We start from the raw sequence: 23,053 nt of genomic DNA, 5'->3' as shown, positions 1-23,053 counted from the left end.
ATTATGCCAAAATTTCTCCATAATTTTAATACTTTATGTATTTTGGGGGTCATTTGAAACTGTTGTGAATACTGACATTTGGTCTTTTCTTCTACATTGTGTTCTTTGTAGTGCATTTTCTTGAGTGCAAGGGCCTCAACAATGTTGAATAGAAGCAAAACTGGCAGGTATCTCTCTTGTTCTGATTTTTAAAGAGCATGCTTTTCAACACTACTTCATTCATGATGAGGTTTGTTGAGCTTGGTGGAGATGCACTGAGTCCAGGCTGGATGACACTGGAGGGAAGCACTGGAGACTCACTGCTAATCCGGTGATATTTCACATTGTTTCTTCTCCCCCTGCAACTGCTGGCTTCCAGTGCCCTCAGCTAGTTGTTCCATGCCTTGTATTCAGGTTTTGTTTTCATGTCTATAACTGCATCCAGTGGAGAGACAAGGTGCAGTGTGCTTGCTTCACTAGAACGGAAACCTGTATTTTACATTTGCAACTTTTCACCTTCTAATTATAGTTAATATTTTAAAATTTCACATAAAATGTAGAAATCTTGCAGTTACAGGTCCCTGTTTCTTCCACCCCACATCCTTTATGCTATACTGTTATCTACACATACTATGGTCTCCACAAGGTACTCTTACAGTATTTGCTTTGAATAGTCATATGTAGTAAAAAGACATTAAAGGCAAATAAAACATAATGCCTTCTGTATTTGGCCAGATATATATGCCATTTCGAATGCTCTTCTTTCACCTCTAAGTCGAGATATCTACCTTACACAACTTATTTAATTCTGAAGAACTTACTTTCTCATTTCTTATAATGCTAGTTTGCTGGTAACAAAGTATTTGTTACATGAGAAGGTATTCTGTTTTGATTCTTTTTTTTTTAATACTTTATTTTCCAGAGCAGTTTAGGGCTTACATTAAAATTGAGAGGAAGGTTCAGACATTTCCATATACCCCTGACACTACATCTGCATGGCGTCCCACATTATGAACATCTCTCATCAGAATGGTACTGTTTATTATTTATTTATTTACCACGGATGAACCTATGTTGACACATGATAATCATCCATAGTCCATAGTTTATATGAAGGCTCACTCTTGGTGTCCTACAGTCTCTGGGTTTGGACAAATGTAGACATGTATCTACCACTACACTGTTGGATAGAGTCGTTTCCCTGCCCTAAACATCCCCTGTGCTCCACCTCTTCTTCTCTTCCTCTTTGCACTCCCTGGAAACCACTGATAGTTTTACTTTATCCATAGTTACAGCTTTTCCAGAATGTCATAAATTTGAACACATGTAGTATGTAATCTTCCAGATTGGCCTCTTTCAGTTGGTAATACACATTTACAGTTTCCCCTTGTCTTTTCATGGCTTGATAGCACACACATTCCCTGTCTGTATGTACCACAGTTTATCCATCACCCACTGACGGACATCTTGGTGGTTTCCATGTTTTGGCAGTTATGAATAAAGATGCTGTAAATCTGTGTTCAGAGTTTTGTGTGGACATAATTTTTCAACTCCTTTGGGTAAATACCAAGGAGCACAATTGCTGGATCGTATGGTAAGAGTATATTCAGTTTTGTAAGAAACTGCCAAATTGTCTTCCAGAATGGCTCTATGAGTTTTGGCAATTACAAATAAAGCTGCTATAAATCCATGTGCAGGTTTTGTGAGGACATAAGTTTTCAACTCATTTGGGTAAATACCAAGGAGCATAATTGCTGGATCGTATGGTAAGAGTATGTTTAGTTTTGTAAGAAACTGCCAAATTGTCTTGCAAGGTGACTGCCACATTTTGCATCCCACCAGCAGTGAGTGAGGGTTTGTGTTGCTCTACATACTGTCAGCATTTGGTGTTGGCAGTGTTCTGGATTTTGACCATGCTAATAGGTATGTGGTGTTATGTCATTGTTGTTTTTATTTGCATTTCTCTGATAACATATGATGTGCAGCATATTTTCATATGGTTATTTGCCATCTGGATATCATCTCTGGTGAGGTATTTATTCAGGTCTTTGCCCCATTTTTAATCAGCTTGCTTGTTTTCTTGTTAAGTCTTAAGGGTGCTTACATGTTTTGGATAACATTCTTTTATTAGATACATCTTTACAGATATTTTCTGCAAACAAGTCTGTGGCTTGTCTTCTAATTCTCTTGACATTGCCTTTCACAAAGCAGAAGTTTTTAATTTCGGTGACATCCAGCTTATCGTTCTTTTTGATCATATTTTGATTGTATTGTATCAAAATAGGCATCACCATATCCAAGGCCATCTAGGTTTTTTTGTATGTTACCTTCTGGGAAGTTTTTAGTTTTACGATTTATGTTTAGGTCTCTGATCACTTCTGAGTTATTTTTTATGACTGGGGTAAAATCTGCATCTTTATCACCATTTTTTTAAGATGCTGTCTTCACTGCATTGCATTGTTTTACTCCTTTGTCAAATATCAGTTGATTATATTCACATGAGTCTACTTCTGGGCTCTCCTGTTCCACTGATCTACTTGTCTGGTCACATCAGTCAGTTCTATAACTCTGCTTGTCTCCTTCAATATAGTGTTGGCCTTTCTGGGTCTTTTTGCCTCTTTACAAACAATTTGTTTATATCCACAAAATAACTTGCTAGCATTTTGATTGAGATTGATTGAATCTATAGATCAAGTTGGGAATAACTGACGTCTTAACAACATTGAATCTTCCTATCCATGAACACCTAGAGCAAGACATCTTGGAGTGTGAGGTCAAGTGGGCCTAAGGAAGCATTACTATGAACTCAGCTAGAGGAGGTGATGGAATTCCAGCTGAACTCTTTCAAGTCCTAAAAGATGATGCTTTTAAAGTGCTACACTCCATATGTCAGTGAATTTGGAAAACTCAGTAGTGGCCACGGGACTGGAAAAGATCAGTTTTCATTCCAATCCCAAAGAAAGGCAGTGCCAAAGAATGTTCAAACTACCATACAATTGAGTACCATATGTACTCATTTCACATGCTAGTAAGATCATGCTTAAAATTGTTCAAGCTAGGCTTCAGCAGTACATGAATTGAGAACTTCTAGATATACAAGCTGGGTTTAGAAAAGGCAGAGGAACCAGAGACCAAATTGCTAACATTCACTGGATCATGGAGATAGCAAAGGAATTCCAGAAGAACATCTACTTCTGCTTCATTGACTATGCTGAGTCCTTTGTGTGGATCATAGCAAACTGTGGGAAATTCTTAAAGAGATAGGAATACCAGACCACCTTACCTGTCTCTTGAGAAACCTGTATGTGGCTCAAGAAGCAACAGTTAGAACTGGTCATGGAACAACTCACTGGTTCCATATTAGGAAAGGACTACGTCAAGACTGTGTGTGTGTGTGTTTGTCTTTCAGTATGCCCCCTTTTTTTTTTTTCTTGGTATCTGGACATAATGTACTGAGTAATAGGAACTGCTGTAAATAGGCTGTTAGTGATGTGATGGGAGGTGTGTGGGGAGAGGAAATGTTCAGTAATCCTATGACTGTGTCTAGGTCCTTTAGTGAAGCTCGTGGCTCTTCATTTCTGTGCCTCTGTGTTTCTCAGCTTTTCTCTCCCTTAGCGAGATACAGGATGGATAGAGCAGACAGGCATCAGTTTTCCTGCTGCCAGTTCAGCTGGCTCTGTTAATACCAGCAGGTTAGGTTCCGGTTAGCTAGTTTTCCTAAAGCCGGCCTTGTTAAGAACAGCATGCTCTAGAGCATTTTTAAATGGGCAGGGTCCCTGGGGCTGGAAGACTTGAGGGGGGCCAAGCCATGTTAAGCTGGGCCCTTGCCTGCTAAAGCCCTGGGGACCCCAGGGGAGGTACCTTGGCCACACTGAGCAGAGAAGGACAGGAATACAGGTCCTCCCTGAGAGCTGGCCTTGGGATGTGCTCAGTACAACGCTGGCAGGCAATGATCCTGGTGAGGCACAGAAACCTTTCAGGACTAACACTGGTCTTACATAAGTGATTTCAGAAAACAGAAAAGGAAGAAAGATCCCAACTTGTATGAGACTGGCACAGCCTTGATATGAAAACCAATTAACGACATCACCAAAAAGGGAAACCACAGGATGAACATGGATGCAGACATCCTTGACAAGATATTAGCAAACTGAAATCAGTAAAAGAAGAGGGAAAAACATCTCATCATCAAAGTGGATGTGTTTTAGAAATAGCTTATCATTAGAAAATCAGCCAATAAAATTCATCATATTGACTCATTAAATGAGAGAAACATTAGATTCACCTGCCAAGTTTAAGACACAAAAATCATTGGATAGAGTTCGGCATGCGTTTATAATTTTTGAAAAAGGACATCTTTTAGTGAACTTAGACAGGGACTCCCTTAATCTGATAAAGGATAGACTTGGACCAAACACTGTACTCAATGGTGAAATGCAGAGAGATTGCCTGCGAGGGAACAGAAGGCAGGGCGATCAGCTGACACCACTTCTGTCCAGCTCTGTGTGAAGACGTCTCAGCCAGGTCAATAAGAACTAAAGAGAAATAAACGTTATTAAGAATAAATAAAATTGTCATTATTTAAAGATAACTGCACATAGGGAAGCCAAAGCAACCTATAGATAAAACTAGAATTAGTAAGTGAGCTTTGCATTGTGTGCCTGCATGCTCAGTCGTGTCCAACTCTTTGCGACCCCATGGTCTGTAGCCCACCAGGCTCCTCTGTCCATGGGATTTCCCAGGCAAGAGCACTGGAGTGGGTTGTCATTTCCTCCTCCAGGGGATCTTCCTGACCCAGGGATAGAACCCACATCTCTTGTGTCTCCGGTGGGCAGATTCTTTACCACCGCACCACCTGTGATGCCCTTACATTGTTGAATATACTAAAAATTGTCTATTGTGTTGCACTGTATTGCTATAGTCAGGAAAGAAACAAAATAAACATTTGTAAAATACACTATTAGAATAGCATGAAAAAAATGTCAAACACTCAGAAATCTAACAAAAGACCTCTATAGCCAAAATTGCAAAACTTCATTGTGTGACACTGAAAGAGCCTAAAGAAATGGCAAGCTAGGAGGCCCATGAATTGGTAGATGCTACTCTGTAATATGAAGTCTTCTTAAAGTGATGAGTGTTTCCACGTGGCCTCAATCACACTTCCAACAGGTCTTTGTTCATTTTATTCTTTGGTGTAACTGGATAAGCTAGCTCTAGAATGTAGGTGTAGTTCCAGAGTGAGGTGGGAAGGATGCCGTGTCAGCCTCAGACAGCGTCAGGCAGCTGTGTAACCATAGGAGTGCTGGTGGACAGGGGAGCCCACCAAGCAGAACAGAAAATGTAGCACTTTGTGTGACTCACAGCTGCATAAAGCATGGTGGAAGCTGTGCTCCAGATCAAGGAGGCAAGGAGGTTGGGTTTTTTCCCGATGAATGGAAGATTGACTGACCAAACAGTGGAGGAGGAGGAAAAGAAAGGAAAGAAGAAAGAAAGAAAATGAGACCCCTTACTAACAACCCACACGTTCATGAAGAGACTAACAGTGGAAATGTAGATTCTAACATCTGGAAGCAAACTTGGAGTCAGACTCATGGATTTCTTGGCCCTTGGGAGTGTGGCTGTTTTTTGGCCCTTCATGTGCTGAGTGGTCTGGGACTGTAAACTGGTCATGTGGAAAGGAAGCTGTGCAGGTCAGAATTCTGCTGTTTTTCTCTATGGAGCTGTTTTCTTTGTTTGGTGGGTGTTTTCTGGGCTGGACTGGAGCTACAGGCAGTGTCTTGGGTGATGTTTTCAGTCTGTTCAGATCTCTTCCCTTCAGGGGATTTTGAGCTATCGCTCACGTGTGAGGTTTCTCTCAGAGAAAGGATTTTAAGTTTTCTCGACAAATGTGATGAGTTTTCTGTTACGTGCAGCTATTAGGAGACAACTGTCTGGATGGAGAGGACTATTTGACAGTTCATCATTGAAGACTCATTGTTGGGTAGTTCTTCTGTTCCGTTAAGAAAGAAAGAAATTTGGTTCAGAAAAACCTCAAGCTGGAGTCTTTGATGGGTTTCACATTCAGTGTGAAGATGCAGTGTGGCCACCGAGAGAAGTTACTGGAAATGCAATCAGTGACTGTTCTGTCTAAACGTCTCTTATCCTCATTCCATGAACTGTTTAAAAACTGAGCAGTTAAAAAAGCCAGCTAAGATCTGGAGGCCTGTAAAACAATACTTTCCGCTTTTCTAACACCATTTATTGAAAGAGAAGAACATATATTAATCAATGTTGATATGGGTTCTTGCAGAGCCCTAGGTGTTTTCCTGGGATAAGTTACACATCATGAGAACCTGTATTAATCCCACAGTCCACAATCCAGAGCAAACTGAAGGGGTGATGGGAGCCCTCCATGTGTCAACTGTGGGATTCTCTTTCCTCTTCTCACCACCCATTGAGTGTTGGCCTCCAGGTTTCTTCCTGGATCACTGATCTCCTGATCCATAATCTAGCTGACCCACCTCATCCTTTCTCAGTGTTTCAGTTACCACTTGGATGCTGCTGCTGCTGCTAAGTCGCTTCAGTCGTGTCTGACTCTGTGCGACCCCATATCCGGCAGCCCACCAGGCTCCCCCATCCCCAGATTCCCCAGGCAAGAACACTGGAGTGGGTTGCCATTTCCTTCTCCAATGCATGAAAGTGAAAAGTGCAAGTGAAGCCGCTCAGTCGTGTCTGACTCGCATCGACCCCATGGACTGCAGCCTACCAGGCTTCTCCATCCATGGAATTTTCCAGGCAAGAGTACTGGAGTGGGGTGCCATTGCCTTCTCCACTTGGATGCTTAGTTCAGTTGCCAAGTCGTGTATGACTCTTTGTGGCCCCATGAATAACAGCATGCCAGGCCTCCCTATTCATCACCAACTCCCGGAGTTTACTCAAACTCATGTCCATCGAGTTGGTGATGCCATCCAGCCATCTCATCCTCTGTTGTCCCCTTCTCCTCCTGCCCCCAATCCCTCCCAGCATCAGAGTCTTTTCCAATGAGTCAGCTCTTCACATGAGGTGGCCAAAGTACTGGAGTTTCAGCTTTAGCATCAGTCCTTCCAATGAACACCCAGGACTGATCTCCTTTAGAATGGACTGGTTGGATCTCCTTGCAGTCCAAGGGACTCTCAAGAGTCTTCTCCAACACCACAGTTCAAAAGCATCAATTCTTCGGTGCTCAGCTTTCTTCACAGTCCAACTTTCACATCCACACATGACCACTGGAAAAACCATAGCCTTGACTAGACAGACCTTTATTGGCAAAGTCATGTCTCTGCTTTTGAATATGATTTCTAGGGTGGTCATAGCTTTCCTTCCAAGGAGTAAGCGTCTTTTAATTTCATGGCTGCAGTCACCATCTGCAGTGATCTTGGAGGCCCTCGAAATAAAGTCTGACACTGTTTCCCCATCTATTTCCCATGAAGTGATGGGACCAGATGCCATGATCTTAGTTTTCTGAATGAGCTTTAAGCCAACTTTTTCACTCTCGTCTTTCACTTTCATCAAGAGACTTTTTAGTTCCTCTTCACTTTCTGCCATAAGGGTGGTGTCATCTGCATATCTGAGGTGATTGATATTTCTCCCGCCAATCTTGATTCCAGCTTGTGCTTCTTCCAGCCCAGCGTTTCTCATGATGTACTCTGCATAGAAGTTAAATAAGCAGGGTGACAATATACAGCCTTGACGTACTCCTTTTCCTATTTGGAACCAGTCTGTTGTTCCATGTCCAGTTCTAACTGTTGCTTCCTGACATGCATACAGGCTTCTCAAGAGGCAGGTCAGGTGGTCTGGTATTCCCATCTCTTTCAGAATTTTCCACAGTTTATTGTGACCCACACAGTCAAAGGCTTTGGCATAGTCAATAAAGCAGAAATAGATGTTTTTCTGGAACTCTTTTGCTTTTTTGATGATCCAGCAGATGTTGGCAGTTTGATCTCTGGTTCCTCTGCCTTTTCTAAACCAGCTTGAACATCTGGAAGTTCACGGTTCATATATTGCTGAAGCCTGGCTTGGAGAATTTTGAGCATTACTTTACTAGCATGTGAGATAAGTGAAATTGTGCGGTAGTTTGAGCATTCTTTGGTATTGTGGCCACTGCTGAGTTTCCCAAATTTGCTGGCATATTGAGTGCAGCACTTTCACAGCATCATCTTTCAGGATTTGAAATAGCTCAACTGGAATTCCATCACCTCCACTAGCTTTGTTCGTAGTGATGCTTCCTAAGGCCGACTTGACTTCACATTCCAGGATGTCTGGCTCTAGGTGAGTGATCACACCATCATGATTATCTTGGACATGAAAATCTTTTTTGTACAGTTCTTCTGTGTAGTCTTGCCACCTCTTCTTAATATCTTCTGCTTCTGTTAGGTCCATACCATTTCTGTCCTTTATCGAGCCCATCTTTGCATGAAATGTTCCCTTGGTACCTCTAATTTTCTTGAAGAGATCTCTAGTCTTTCCCATTCTGTTGTTTTCCTCTATTTCTTTGCATTGATCGCTGTGGAAGGCTTTCTTCTCTCTCCTTGCTGTTCTTTGGAACTCTGCATTCAGATGCTTATATCTTTCCTTTTCTCCTTTGCTTTTCCCTTCTCTTCTTTTCACAGCTATTTGTAAGGCCTCCTCAGACAGCCATTTTGCTTTTTTGCATTTCTTTTCCATGGGGATGGTCTTGATCCCTGTCTCCTGTACAATGTCACGAACCTCATTCCATAGTTCATCAGGCACTCTATCAAATCTAGTCCCTTAAATCCATTTCTCACTTCTACTGTATAATCATAAGGAATTTGATTTAGATCATACCTGAATGGTCTAGTGGTTTTCCCTACTTTCTTCAATTTAAGTCTGAATTTGGCAATAAGGAGTTCATGATCTGAGCCACAGTCAGCTTCCAGTCTTGTTTTTGCTGACTGTATAGAGCTTCTCCACCTTTGGCTGCAAAGAATATAATCAATCTGATTTTGGTGTTGACCATCTGGTGATGTCCATGTGTAGAGTCTTCTCTTGTGGTGGAAGAGGGTGTTTGCTATGACCAGTGTGTTCTCTTGGCAAAACTATTAGCCTTTGCCCTGCTTCATTCCGTATTCCAAGGCCAAATTTGCCTGTTATCCCAGGTGTTTCTTGACTTCCTACTTTTGCATTCCAGTTCCCTATAATGTAAGATGGTAGGTGTTGGGAGAGGGCATCAGAGGGCAGACACACTGCAACCATACTCACAGAAAACTAGTCAATCTGATCACACAGACCACAGCCTTGTCTAACTCAGTGACACTAAGCCATGCCACGTGGGGCCACCCAAGAAGCGTGGGTCATGGTGGCGAGGTCTGACAGAATGTCATCCACTGGAGAAGGGAATGGCAAACCACTTCAGTATTCTTGGCTTGAGAACCCCATGAACAGTATTAAAGGGAAAATGATAGGATACTGAAAGAGGAATTCCCCAGGTCGGTAGGTGCCCAATATGCTACTGGAGATCAGTGGAAAAGTAATTCCAGAAAGAATGAAGGGATGGAGCTGGTGATAGAAGCAAGGTCCGATGCTGTAAAGAGCAATATTGCATAGGAACCTGGAATGTCAGCTCCATGAATCAAGGGAAATTGGAAGTGGTCAAACAGGAGATGGCAAGAGTGAATGTCAACATTTTAGGAATCAGGGAATTAAAATGGACTGGAATGGGTGAATTTAACTCAGATGACCATTATACTTACTACTGTGGGCAAGAATCCCTTAGAAGAAATGGGGTAGCCATCATGGTCTACAAAAGAGTCTGAAATGCTGTACTTGGATGCAGTCTCAAAAATGATAGAATGATCTCTGTTCGTTTCCAAGGAAAACCATTCAATATCACAGTAATCCAAGCCTATGCCCCAGCCAGTAACACTGAAGAAGCTGAAGTTGAACGGTTCTGTGAAGACCTACAAGACCTTTCAGAACTTGGATGCTAATTACTCTTAAATCTTTATCGTTAGTTCTAAGTTGGGCTTCCCAGGAATCTCAGTGGTAAAGAATCTACCTACCAATGCATGGAGAAGGAAATGGCAACCCACTCCAGTAATCTTGCCTGGAAAACACCATGGACAGAGGAGCCTGGCAGGCTACAATCCGTGGGATCACAAGAGTCAGACACGACTTAGCGACTAAACCATCCACCACTACAGAGTGAATATATGCCTAAAGATAATATGTGAAAAGGATATTTGCCATATACTAGCTAGTTTTTTGGTGGGAGGGTGGGAGTCAAGGAAGACTTGGGGTTATTTTTTCATCAACTTCCATTTTATACTTATTTATAATGGTCATTATTTTTACTAATACTGTAAAACTATGAAAATGAATAAAATACTAAAAGTTTCATATTAAAAAAAAAAAAAAAGAATCTACCTACCAATGCAGGAGACATGGGTTTGATCCCTGGGTCAGGAAGATCCCCTGGCGTAGGGGATGGCAACCCACTCTAGTATTCTGGCCCAGGAAACCCCATGGGCAGAGGAGCCTGGCGGGCTCTGCAAAGTCAGTCATGACTGAGTCACTGAGCATGCCCACACTAGTTTTAAGTATCCTTCTAGTACTGGACTTACGCATGCAACAAACTACTGAAATTTCCAGTTTCTCAGACTCTACACGCTTCAGATTTAACTTATCTTCTCTTACAAACCTGCTTCTCCTTTCTCTGGATCTTGGTGATTAGGACCACTGGCTGTCACAGGAGGGCCCATAGTGATGCAGGTCGCTTGGCACCAGGGCTTTAAATTTAATTTGAAAACCTACTAAGGGAATCAGGACCAGAAAGAGACAGAGGGGAGTGAGAACCATGAGTGGCTCAGGACTGGTGCAAGAAGCAAGTCTTCACATCACATCTGATGAGTAGGGGCAGGGCTGAAACTGGGAAGTAAGTTGAGTCAGGTCAGTCAGAGGTAAGGAGGATGGGTCTTTAACAGGACAAGGAGAGGGGGAGTTGAAAGTGCACAAGAGCTGCTGTGCTGGCACCTTGCCCTTTAGATGGTGACTGGTATACTGTGCCACTCCCTGGACACACCGAGCTTGCTCACTCCTCCTGACTTTGTACTTGCTGCTTACATTTCCTGATGTGTCCATAGATTTGTCTTTGTCTGCTCTTTTCTTCTAATTGCTCGACTCAATTGAGGTATCTTCTCTGTGAAACCTTACCTTATACCCTAGACAGAGTCACTCTCTGCTTTGTGTCCATAGATGTTTTTCTGCAGTCCCCACATTTTTGATGTCTGTTTATGTTTTTCTTTTACTTTTGTTGTAATAAATGTAATATATAAGAAATTTGAAGTTAAATAGTGGTTTCTGATTTCGAAAAACAGCAGACTGGATTAGTCAGATTGACTCTTCAACTAAGGACAATGAAAAATATTATATAACATAGCTTTACATATTAAAAAAATAGTTTAAAAGTATCAGAAATCTGAAGATGTTAGAAACTCCAAATTATTGTATGAGAACCTGTAATGAGAGTTATAAGCACACAGATACACTGTACGTGAGGGCACTTGAGCTCACCAAGGGTGCTCATGCCCTGAGGGCACTCTGCAGCCACACAGGGCAAGAGGAACAAAAGCCAGTCCTGGTACCCAAGACCTTAAAGGAGACACTCCTGACGTGTCCAGGAAAGGGAGTCACACTCAGTGACAATGAACCTGCCCACATCCACCCTCTGCCCCAACCCTAGGAGTTTCTATAGGGCTATAAGGAGAGACAGACAGATTCAAAATTATCGGGGGAATTTTACTCAACTCTGCTCAGGGATTGATAGGAATAATGAGACCAAATAAGTAACAGTTGGTTAATATAGAAAAGATTAATGTAATTAACAAAATAGATTTATGGCATATATTGAACATTGTAACCAACCACAAAACCCTCCATATTATTTTTTTAAAGCACAAAAAATTTACAATGAAAAACAACATTTGAAAGGATTGAAACAATCTTCAAATATTTTCTGGTCATAACATAAGGGAGAAATCAATAACAAAAAAATGAGTAGAAATTCAGTCCTTGGGACTTAGAATCATCAGTCATGTGTCAGACTTCCCTGGTGGTCCAGTGGTTAAGAATCCACCTGCCACTGCAGGAGACACAAGTTCCATCCCTGGCCCGGGAAGATTCCACATGCCACAGGGCAGCTCAGCCCATGTGTCACAACTACTGAGCCCACCTCTAGCGTGGTGCCCTGCAACAAGAGAAGCCACTGCAATGAGAAGCCCACACGCCACAACTAGAGAAAGCCTGCATGCAACAGTGAAGACACAGTGCAGCCAAAAATAAAGTCATAGAATAAAAATTTTTAAGATAAGTCATATGTAAAATAATAAATTATAATGAAAATTAAATTTTGAACTGAATCATGAAAATGCTATATATTAAAACTATAGATGAAGTCAAATGGAGAAAAATTTATAGCTTTGTATCTACATGTTAGAAAAGAAGTAAGGTTAAAAATTAGGCTAGTATGCATCAAAAAAAATTAAAAAGCAAGTGCAAAATAACAGAAGAAGTAAATAATTTAAAGATAGGAGCAGTAATTAGATGAAACAAAATGTACAATAGGAAGGCTCTAGATGGCTAAAGGAGAAGGCAATGGCACCCCACTCCAGTACTTTTGCCTAGAAAATCCCATGGACGGAGGAGCCTGGTAGGCTGTAGTCCATGGGGTCGCTAGAGTCAGACACGACTGAGCGACTTCACTTTCACTTTTCACTTTCATGCATTGGAGAAGGAAATGGCAACCCACTCCAGTGTTTTTGCCTGGAGAATCCCAGGGACGGGAGGCCTGGTGGGCTGCCGTCTATGGGGTCGCACAGAGTCGGACACGACTGAAGCGACACAGCAGCAGCAGCAGATGGCTAAAAGCTGGTTCTTTCCAAACACCAATAAAATTGATAAAACTTCTTGTGAAACCAACCAAAAATAGGAGGTACCAATAGCCAATAATGGAATAAGAAAGACACTATCACTACAGCTGCCACATACACAAAGATCTTTAAAAGAAGATAGTATTAATAACTTTTTACCAATAAACTTGAGAGTATAGAGGAAATGGATGAATTTTGGGGAAGTATACCAAGACTGACGCAAGAAGAAACAGAAAACTGTGACAGTCCTACATCTTTGAAGAATTAAATCAGTGGCATATGTGTAAATCCTAAAGGAAAGCCCCAGGTCAGCTGAGGTGGTTACTCCAGACGTTCAAGAAAGAAACAACTCCATTCTTACCACACTGCTCCTGACAACAGAAGAAATACTTATTTTATGATAGAGCAAAACTTGAGACCTAGGAGGAATGGGTAAGGAATATCTCTAGGCTAATTTCACTCATGGACATAGATGTAAAAAATTTCAAGATACAGTAAAGCCCCATCATGACATGATGAGACTGAAATAAAATCAAGTGTTTAAACATGTCTCATGGTTGTGAAGTTCATGCAGGGCCGCATGAGACGTGCACACGTGCCTCAGCCCTGGTGTTGGTTTATATGAGCGTGTATGCAAAGGGATCATCTTTTTTCCTTTTACTTATTTATTTATTGTCATTTATTTTCCCCCTTCCTCTTCTTTTCTGTTTTTTTTTTTGTCAATTTTTGGCTTAGATATCACTGGGGAAGTTCTGATTGTTGTGGTGGCTGTGCTGGCAGACACTGACATGGGCATCAGGACCCACAGGTGAGGCTGGGAGAATTCCAGGGGTGAGGGAACCCCTCTGTTCCCCCAGCCCCAGGAAATAACTGAGGACCTGCAGCTGCCTTCACCCCTCCACAACTCTGAGGAGGTTAAGAACTGCAATCAGCTTCTGTTTGAGCAAAGATCAGGGAAATCGCCAATTTACTTCCAATTTCAGATGATTTGGGGGAAATACTGATGAGTTTTTCATAAGACTAATTCATCAGTATGTTAAAAGGAGAATACGTTTTGACTAAGATTCATCCAAGGAATATGAAGTTGATTTAACATTTTCAGAAAATCAGTTAAATATTGTCTGTATTTCCTAATACAGGAAAAATTATATGATCATCCCAGTAGATGGAAGAAAAGCACTTGATAAAATTCAGTATCAGCTTAAAAACTGAGAAAACTAGAGTTTTCTTAATCAGATAAAGGGTGCAAAAATCTACAATAATGGTCATATTTAACAAATACTGTTTCAAAATTTTGAAAAATTTCCCTCTGAGATGATGAACAAGAGGAGGATACCTCCTATAACCACTGTCAGCGTTGCCACTCAGCTGAGCAGGAGATCCTGGCTGCTACACTGAGACAAAGAAGTAACGACTAGGAGCCTTAGATAAGCAGAAACTGAACTATAGTTGTTTTCAGATAAAAAGATTCCATATGTATTAAATGAAACATTTTTACAGATAAAATATTATAACTAATAAGAAAGTTATAACTAAGTCACCAAAACTGAAATAAGTATAAAATTCCATTATACTTATATAAAAGCAACAAATAGAAACATAATTTTAAACTCTACTACTTCAAAGCATCCAAAAATAGCAATTAGGATAAATATGAAAGTGATATGAAAGACTTTTTTTGAGGAAAATTACATAACTTTATTGGAAGACATTATGTGTCAATAAAAATAGGCCATGTTTACAGAATAGAAGACTCAAAATGCAGAGGTTATTCATCTCTAAACTGACCTCTGTACTCGGCACACTCCCACTCCAAACCCCAGGAGGTATTTGGGGAAGTGACAGGTGACAAGACAATCCAACCTGGGAAATAGTTCCAGAGAGAAGAGCCAAGGCTGTAAAAGAGGAGACGGGAGGATAGAAGGGGGAGACCAAGAAGCAGGAGAGACCTCAGTCTGTTCATTCTGCTTCTGGGGCTCTCGCGGCAAAAATATTGGAGTGGGCTGCCATTCCCTCCTCCAAAGCTCTTCACCACGACTGTGCATCTAGGGTGGCCCTGCGCGGCATGGCTTATAGCTTCATTGAGTTACACAAGCCCCTTCTCCATGACAAGGCTGTGATCCATGAAGGGATAGATTCTGTGAAGCTAATAAATCAATACCGTGGTGTGTTGCTGCAGAAAGAGACAAACAGAAGTGAAACAGAAAAGACTGTCTGCGTATGCATAGTCATCTATGGTGCAGGAGCGAGTCAGAGCAGAGGAAAGGTGCACTTCTGTTCACCTGGATATAGTGTATGGTGGATGAGAGTGTATCAGGTATGTACGTGTACAATGTAATCATACAACACTAAAATATATTATTGTATTTTCCATCATAGCCCACGTCTGGAAATAACTCAAATGTCCATCAACAGTGGAATGGTAGAATAGATCAATAAACTCTGATACAATCATTCAAAAATATTTGCTTAGAACCAACAAGAAGTAGGTTACATGAAATAATATGAATGAATCTATAAACCTAAAGTTGAATGAATAAAAAATAAAACAAAATTATACTTACAGTATAATGCTATTTATATAAAGTTTGAAAGTAAGCAAAATTGAATGTTTTTTTTTAGGGATGTATGTGAGAGTGCTCAAGAAAAGCAAGGACAGAGTTATTGTATGAGATTGGAGGACGGTCTGCTCTGGCCAGAATGAGTGTGTTGTAGTCAGCAAAGTCCTCTGGGCTATAAACAATGTTCAGTTTCTTTACTTAGTTCTTAATTACTTGGCCTTATAAGTGTTATTCACTCTTTGCATATTATATTTTCCATAGAAATGTTTAAAAATTAGACTTCCAATGAAAATTAATTTTATAACATAGTTGAGAGTTAGTTGGCTTTCTACATATTTGTTAAATGCTGAAACATTTATGCTCATTCCTGTGTATATTATCTTTCACAATAAAAGTATATACTTGTATAATTAAGCTCCTAATGAAAAACAGCAGTAATCAGACTTATCTCTTCTTACTATGTAGAGCCAAGCACAATTGGATCTTCAGGCATTTCTTTTGGTGTTTACCTCTACGTTTGTAAATGTAAGCTTACAGTTCTGTGTCTTTAATTTTCATCTTTAGGTGCTATTTGTTGGCTGCTTCATGATGAGGACACAGATTTCTTACTACCACTTTCTCTAGGCTCTTATTCTTTCCACCTCCCCCCCAAATAGTAATATATTGCTTTTCATTTATGTCAGTATTCAGAATTTACATTATCCAGACTGTGTAAATAGCATTCATCACCAAAATAATTCAATTCCATACCTCTTTCATTGTGTTCATTCATTTAGTATCAGTTATTTTTTTGGAAACATTCCCCCAAATTCCTCATATTTTCCTACAGTTTGGACTGCTCTTTACATTATTGTGTTATGAAATGTTACCAGCCAGGAGAGAGTAAGTGACAGCAGACTTGCTCTCCATTGATGACCACAGTATTGGACAGTATGTGGTACATTCTTTTCAGGCCTTGAAAAACAAGCATCATGGGACGAGAGACGCTCACTGGGAATTCCCGACCCCTTACAGTGGTCTCTTACTAAGATTTTATGCAAGATCCATAACAGCAATGATTTTATCAATTCCATTTTTAATCCTTTTCACTTTTTATTAAGGAAAAAACATCTCCGTATACTTCGTGTTTCCTCCATGTGTCATGGTTCTGTTCATGTAACATTCCTAGGCTTCCTGTGTTTATAAACAGACACACACAGGTGCGCGTGTGCATGGACGCTCTGCCTCAGTGGGCAAAGTGTCTTAGCTGACTGTGGGACGAAGACACAGCACAATCAGGATGTTGGCTCAGTTCCTCTTGGGGATGAGCCGTGTGCGGGGGACACACACTGCATGCTGGCCAATGCAGGCAGACTCTGCGTGTGGAGGAGCCTGCCAGCCCAAGGCAGCTGCCGGAGGGTTTTGCCAGGGCCCAGCCATGGGCGGCCCGTCAGACTGCAGGGGTGAGACACGTTCACCTCTAACAGTGTCATTATAATAAAAGTGAATCAGAGGCCCTACCAGAGCCGGGGTTCATCTCTTTAATACTCATGTGACTTAAGACAGGCTAAAGCTATTTTAAGTGACAAAGAAAAGTGGCTTATCAGTCAGCGGAGTCAATTGCTGTGTGCTGTCCATTTGTCCTATGCTAGAAATAAAGCTAATCTCTTGTAATCATCTTGTATTGCTTTTGTTTTAGTTTAGTATATTTTGTTATTCAAAACATTTTGAAGTTGTATATATATATATATCCATGTTGCTAATGGTTTTTACTGCTTCAGTCCCAGTTGGGTTCTGGTCTATTTGTTTCATAGCTTTCTCTTTAGTACTTAATCCTTTTTAATTTCTTAGTTTTGAGATGTGAAGTTTTTATCTAGACTTCCCCCCTCCATATCTACAGCTATTATGTTCAGTTGAATGCATCCCCTTAAAGAAGGTATGTTGACCTCCTAGCCCCCAGTTCCTCAGAAAGTGGCTTTACATGGAAATAAGATCTTTGCAGAGTCAGCCAGGTAAAGGTGAGGTCAGGAGGGTGGCCCTGATCTGGTGACTGGTGGTCTTATGACAGGGGGAAATTTGGAGATAGACATGGAGGGAGGAGGACATACAGCAGCGTGACGGTGGAGTCAGCGACTGGAGTGACACAGGACAAGCTGTGGACTGCTGTCCCCATTCCCAGCTGACACCCTGAGTGCAGACCTCTGCCTCCAGAAGGTGAGATGGCACGTTTTCCTGGCTTTAAGCTCCCAGTGTGGCCATGTCATTACAGCAGCCCCAGGAACCCAAGATCCAGTTTCCACAGCAGCATTTCAAATTGCCATTTTGCTTCCCTAGTTAAAAATTTTATGATATCTTAAAAATGGTTAGTTTTCACCTGCCTGTATTTGTGTTTTGCTCCACGAGTCCTCTGTCCTGTTCTGACGCTGTTCTTGCTGAGTGTGTCCTTGAGATGGTGGCTGGTCTGTCTGTGTGTCCTCCGCCCCCTGCGGCTGCCGCCTCAGTTCTTTCTCTGAGTCTTCCTCTGTTCACCGTCTTTCTCTTTCTGTCTTCAGTCTCTCCTGTGCTTGAGAGCATCCTCATCCACTTTTGTGGAGACTCAGCATCTGAGAGAAACGACCGCGGTGCATCCATGAAGGGGGCGAAGCAGTCTCCACCGGACTGGCCGGCCGCTGTTAGACCTCAAGGCTCCTCCTGGAGATTTAGTGGGCTTTCCAAGTCAACTTCCTCCTCCGCCGCCTTCTTCAGAGGTGCATTGCCCTCTGTTCTGTGGTTGCACGCACACCCTCCTCTCCCCGCAGGCTGAGACCACCGATGGGCGGATGCCTGCTGGGATAGAGAGGGTGCCCAGGACGCAGCTCTGGGGAGTCCGGCGGGTACAAGATGTTCAGGCCCCTCCCTGCAGCCTGGGTGCTTGCGGTGGGCGGGCACAGATGTTTGGTCTAGAACTTTATGAACCGTAAGCAAGGTCATGGCTCGTTCCACTTCAGGTCAGATTCTCAAGAGGTCCGAGGCCTCAACACGACTGCGTGGTGAGAGCCGAGGGTGAGGCGTTCTCCGTGGGGGCTCTGAAGGGCACCAGCTTGTCTCCAGCCGAGGCCAGGGTGGGGCTGAGAGGCACTCGGAGCAGACAGATCTCAGGAACTTGTGCAGAGAGCGAGACATCCCAGGGTCCTGACCCCCACCCCCGGGGTCAGTGAGGAGAGGTTGGAAGATGAGAGGCCCGCCTGTGCTCGAAAGGCCAAGGGGACTTGGTGCAGCTGGGCGAGGCACTGGGCAATCAGCAGACCAGGAAGGCCCGAGGAGAAGCTCGCCTGCCGCTTGTACCCGTCCTGGGCTCAGGCCACCTGCTGCAGGCCTGTGAGTTTCCAGAAGCGCAAACCACATCTTATACAGCATTCAGCACAAGCCTCATGCCCATCACTTTGTAAAAATTTCCATGAATGATGGGCATTGTATGAAATCCTTCATGACCCCATGCAAAGCAAAGGATGTCATTTTTAATAATTCTTTGATTTACTAAAAATAAAACCCAAAGTATATTAACATACAGAAAAAAACCCCAAATACTCAATCTTGAAGTCCAGGTTTGCCACCCTGAAGGTTCCTGACTTCCTGTGATCTGTCTGCCCCGACCAGCTCCAGGGTGGATGGAGTAGCTCCAGCCGAGTCAGCAGTGATCCCACAGACATCGTGGGGACAGAGTGCCACCCAGAGCACTGCATGGGCTGTAAGTGTTGCTGCTGGTGGATCACAACACGTTACCTTCTTGATGGGACAAATTGGTAGTGGGTCCCCAGTGCAGGTCAGCAACCTAGTGACCCCTGCTGCAGGGCTGTCCGTGGGCCAGCCCGCTGAGGCCTGCTCTTCCCCTGCTCTGATGTGCTCCCTCCCCAGAGGCCCTGCTTCCTGGGACTCCGCCCTGCAGCACCCGGTCCACCTACTCAGCTGTGAGCACAGCACGATGCTGGAGCCTCAGTCTGACCCAGGCAATACCTCCCTGGAGACTGGGCTCCGGCTGTGCTCTGCTGGTTCACCCTCTCCGGTTCTGCCCATTGCCATCAGAGCATAAGGCTTGTCCCCTAGTTCAGGGTGGGTGTGCCAGGGTGCCCAGGCCCCACAGTCGTTGGGACCCTCAGAGCAGCACGTGGTCAGCAGTGAACAGTGTCAACAGCTCAATCTTATTTTTTTATTTACTTGCATTGAGTGTGTGTGTGAGCTCATACAGACTGACTGAAAAGCACTGCTTTTAATTAACTTCACAATAACAAGATTCTGCATTTTACACAATTGAATCTTTAGACTCCACTTGCAAGCCTTGTGTGGAGTTTTTCTTGGCAAAGTATATGCCCTTCAGGAATGTGCCTGACTCTGTGTGTTTGGTTCAGTTCAGTTGCTCAGTCATGTCAGACTTTGCAACCCCATGGACTGCAGCATGCCAGGCTTCCCTGCCCAACACCAACTCCTGGAACTTGCTAAAACTCATGTCCATCGAGTCAGTGATGCCATCCAACCATCTCATCCTCTGTTGTCCCCTTCTCCTCCTGTCTTCAATCTCTCCCAGCATCAGAGTTTTTACCAATGAGTCAGTTCTTCGCATCAGGTGGCCAAAGTATTGGAGCTTCAGCATCAGTCCTTCCAATGAATATTCAGGACTGATTTCTGTTAGGATGAACTGGTTTGATCTCCTTGCAGTCCAAAGGACTCTCAAGAGTCTTCTCCAACACCACAGTTCAAAAGCATCAGTTGATGCTTTTGACTTTCTGTGTATGATGAGTCTCCATTTAGAAGGGATGAGGTCACTTTTACAACTTTGTTTTAGGGTGCTGTTCCACTTTGTGGATTTTTGATGCAAAATTTTAGTTGTCAACCACTCCCTTCTCTTCTACTTCAAAATCTTATGTTTCAAACATCCAATAAAGTCTTATATCTTAGAACACGTGGTAAAATATATTTTTTTAAAAAGCCTGTGTGTCACTTGTCTCAGCCATGAGTTCTGGGAGCGAACATTACCCTAATTAAACCAAACAGTGGTCGGTCATAACAGGTAAAGGAAGTATGCTGTGAAAACATGATGCCATTTAAGACCAAACACAGTAATTTTTGAAAAGTTTGTTGTTTTGTGCTAGTCACGTTGCTATTAGCACAAGTGATTGTAATTCACTAAAATGATCAGAAGTTGTTACATTACTGATAATTGTGTATCAATTTGTAATAACAAATACAAAGAGACACTCAGGCTATTTGTCCAAGATAAATTTCACACTCTTGTTTTCCCTTGGACTCAAAGTTGAATTCTTAGCACTTCCAAAAATGATATGTAGGATTAGATTAATTTTGCTGTGAGATTCTGTGGGGTTCCTTATTGTTCCTCTGTTTCATGGGTATACTTGTTCTTATGAGAATAGATTGGATAACCCTTAATTCCAGAGGAAGACAGTATCCGTAACAACACACACACATGTGTAGTTCAGAGAATTCAGTCCACATTCACATTATGTAGTTAATTCTATAGTGATGTGAAAAAAAGTCACAAAAATGTTAATGATCTCTTTCATGCATAGAAAAGTTTCATTCAAAGATTCAAGGTGCTTTCCAAGTACTAATTCATTAAACCTGGACTTTCTGTGTCACATTACTCATGTTTGTTCTTTCTTTAAACCTAAGTTTCTACCCAAGCTGAATTTCTAATATAGTTAAGGCCAAAATGAAATATAACTGAAAATATAAATTGCCAGGCATAGTTCTGTAGGGAAGTTCCAGTTTAAGTGGGTTTTCTGTCATAACAGGAATTATGAGGGACTTGGAGAATCTGACCAGAGTGCTTGACAACCAGCTCTTCTTGGCCACTTTGGAAAAGGGGAAAACTTCATGGAACTGGGATTCCTAGGAGAGAGAGCATGACATGAACCAGTTCTGCACAAATCTGATGAGAAGTGAGACAATTAGCTCTCATCAGGAGCAAGGCTTAGAGGTGAAGGTGTGAGCCAACTGGGGGTGTCACCTGCAGGTTACCTCATTAATCCACAGGCCCTGCCCCCACGCACACCTGAGTCACAACACCCCTCTTCTACCCCAATCAGGTTTCCTTGAGTCCAGAGCCCAGTTACACATAAGTAATGAAGTTTTCATCCAGAATTTGCTTGGAATTCAGTGAAATAGAAAAAAAAATTGACATGAGATGCTGGGTGAGGCAGAGTAGTGCAAATCACCCAGAGCCCACGGTCAAACAAGATACAGACAGAGGCCTTCCATGCAGGCTGTTGGGGTCAGTCACTTAATTATCGCTCTGTCACTGCCACCGTGGAACTCTGGAACTCAGCCTGTGGAGGAGCAAGGCCAGCTCATGTGTCCTGTGTCAGCTTCCCTCCAGGCTGTGGGCCGCCTTCACGCTTAGCACCGCCTCTCAGACCCTCTGGGATTTGTTATGCAAAAACTGGCTTATTTCACAAATTAAGCCGTGCTGGTGTGCAGTGCTGTCTCACTCCTCCCAAGCAGCAGTCTTCAGAGGTCACAGTGGCTTTCTGAAGAGAAATGACCACTGTCCACAGGTGCAGCTCTGAGGATGGGATCTTGGGGCTTCTGGGAGCTGTGGAAGCATGTAGCCCCCAGTGGTCATTCAGTTCATTCTAATAACCCTCTGTTGGGTGTTATTATGCCCACCTCGACATCCACTCAAACCAGGTTTTCATACGTGTAGTCACACAAAGCATAACTAGGTTTTCACTAAGCCCAGTGATTGCTGAGCCAGGACTGGTATAGAAGAAGGTGAGAGAGCCCAGAGCGGAACTGCATCTTGAGGACCGTGTGCCGCTTACATTGTCATTCAGCACAGTGGGAGGATCACGGTGGACTACTTGCCCAGTAAAACGCATGTGTCTTCCCTGGTGGCTCAAGATGGTAAATAATGTGCCTGCAATACAGGAGACCCAGGTTCAGTCCTTGGGTTGGGAGGATTCCCTGGAGGAGGGCATGGCAATCCACTCCAGTATTCCTGCCTGGAGAATCCCATGGGCAGAGGAGCCTGGCAGGCTACAGTCCATGGGATTGCAAAGAGTTGGATATAACTGGGGAACTGACACTTTTTTAAGATGCACACATGAGCTGAAAGCCCTGGGAGGAACAAGTAGAAAAAGAGATATGTGTAGTTTCAGGTGGGAGATGAAGGAAGGCTTCCTGGAAGAAGTGATATTTGAAGCTGCACTTGGATTGGTAAAATCTGTCTTGTGACTGTGACTCGGAGAACAGGGAGAGGTAACGAGAGGCACATATCAGCAAAAGGGACACAAGTAGAGGAGGAACCCCACAGACAAATCAGGATTTCCCAGGTGAAGCAGGTGTGTTCAGGGAGCCCCGGACAGGAAGTAGGGAAAGAAGTGTTATGTCTGTGAAGCCTTCAGTGTCAAAACAAGGAGCTCTTTTGTTTGCAGGCGGAGAGCTGTCACAGGTTGTGGAGCAAGGGGACTGTAACCCATGGCAGCTACAGGAGAAAAGATTCAAAGGGGGAAAACAGGGTTGGGGCTGTGAGGGTCTGACAGGCCGTGGCAGTGGGCCTGTGGGTTTGGGGTCGGGGTTGGTGGGCTGGGAAACGCTGCAGGTGGTTGTTACTGAAGCCTGACAATGGGCTTGACTCAG

The sequence above is a fragment of the Bos indicus x Bos taurus genome, chromosome 13 (assembly GCF_003369695.1).
Source record: "Bos indicus x Bos taurus breed Angus x Brahman F1 hybrid chromosome 13, Bos_hybrid_MaternalHap_v2.0, whole genome shotgun sequence".
Lineage (NCBI taxonomy): Eukaryota > Metazoa > Chordata > Mammalia > Artiodactyla > Bovidae > Bos > Bos indicus x Bos taurus.
Note: the sequence above shows the minus strand (reverse complement) of the source record.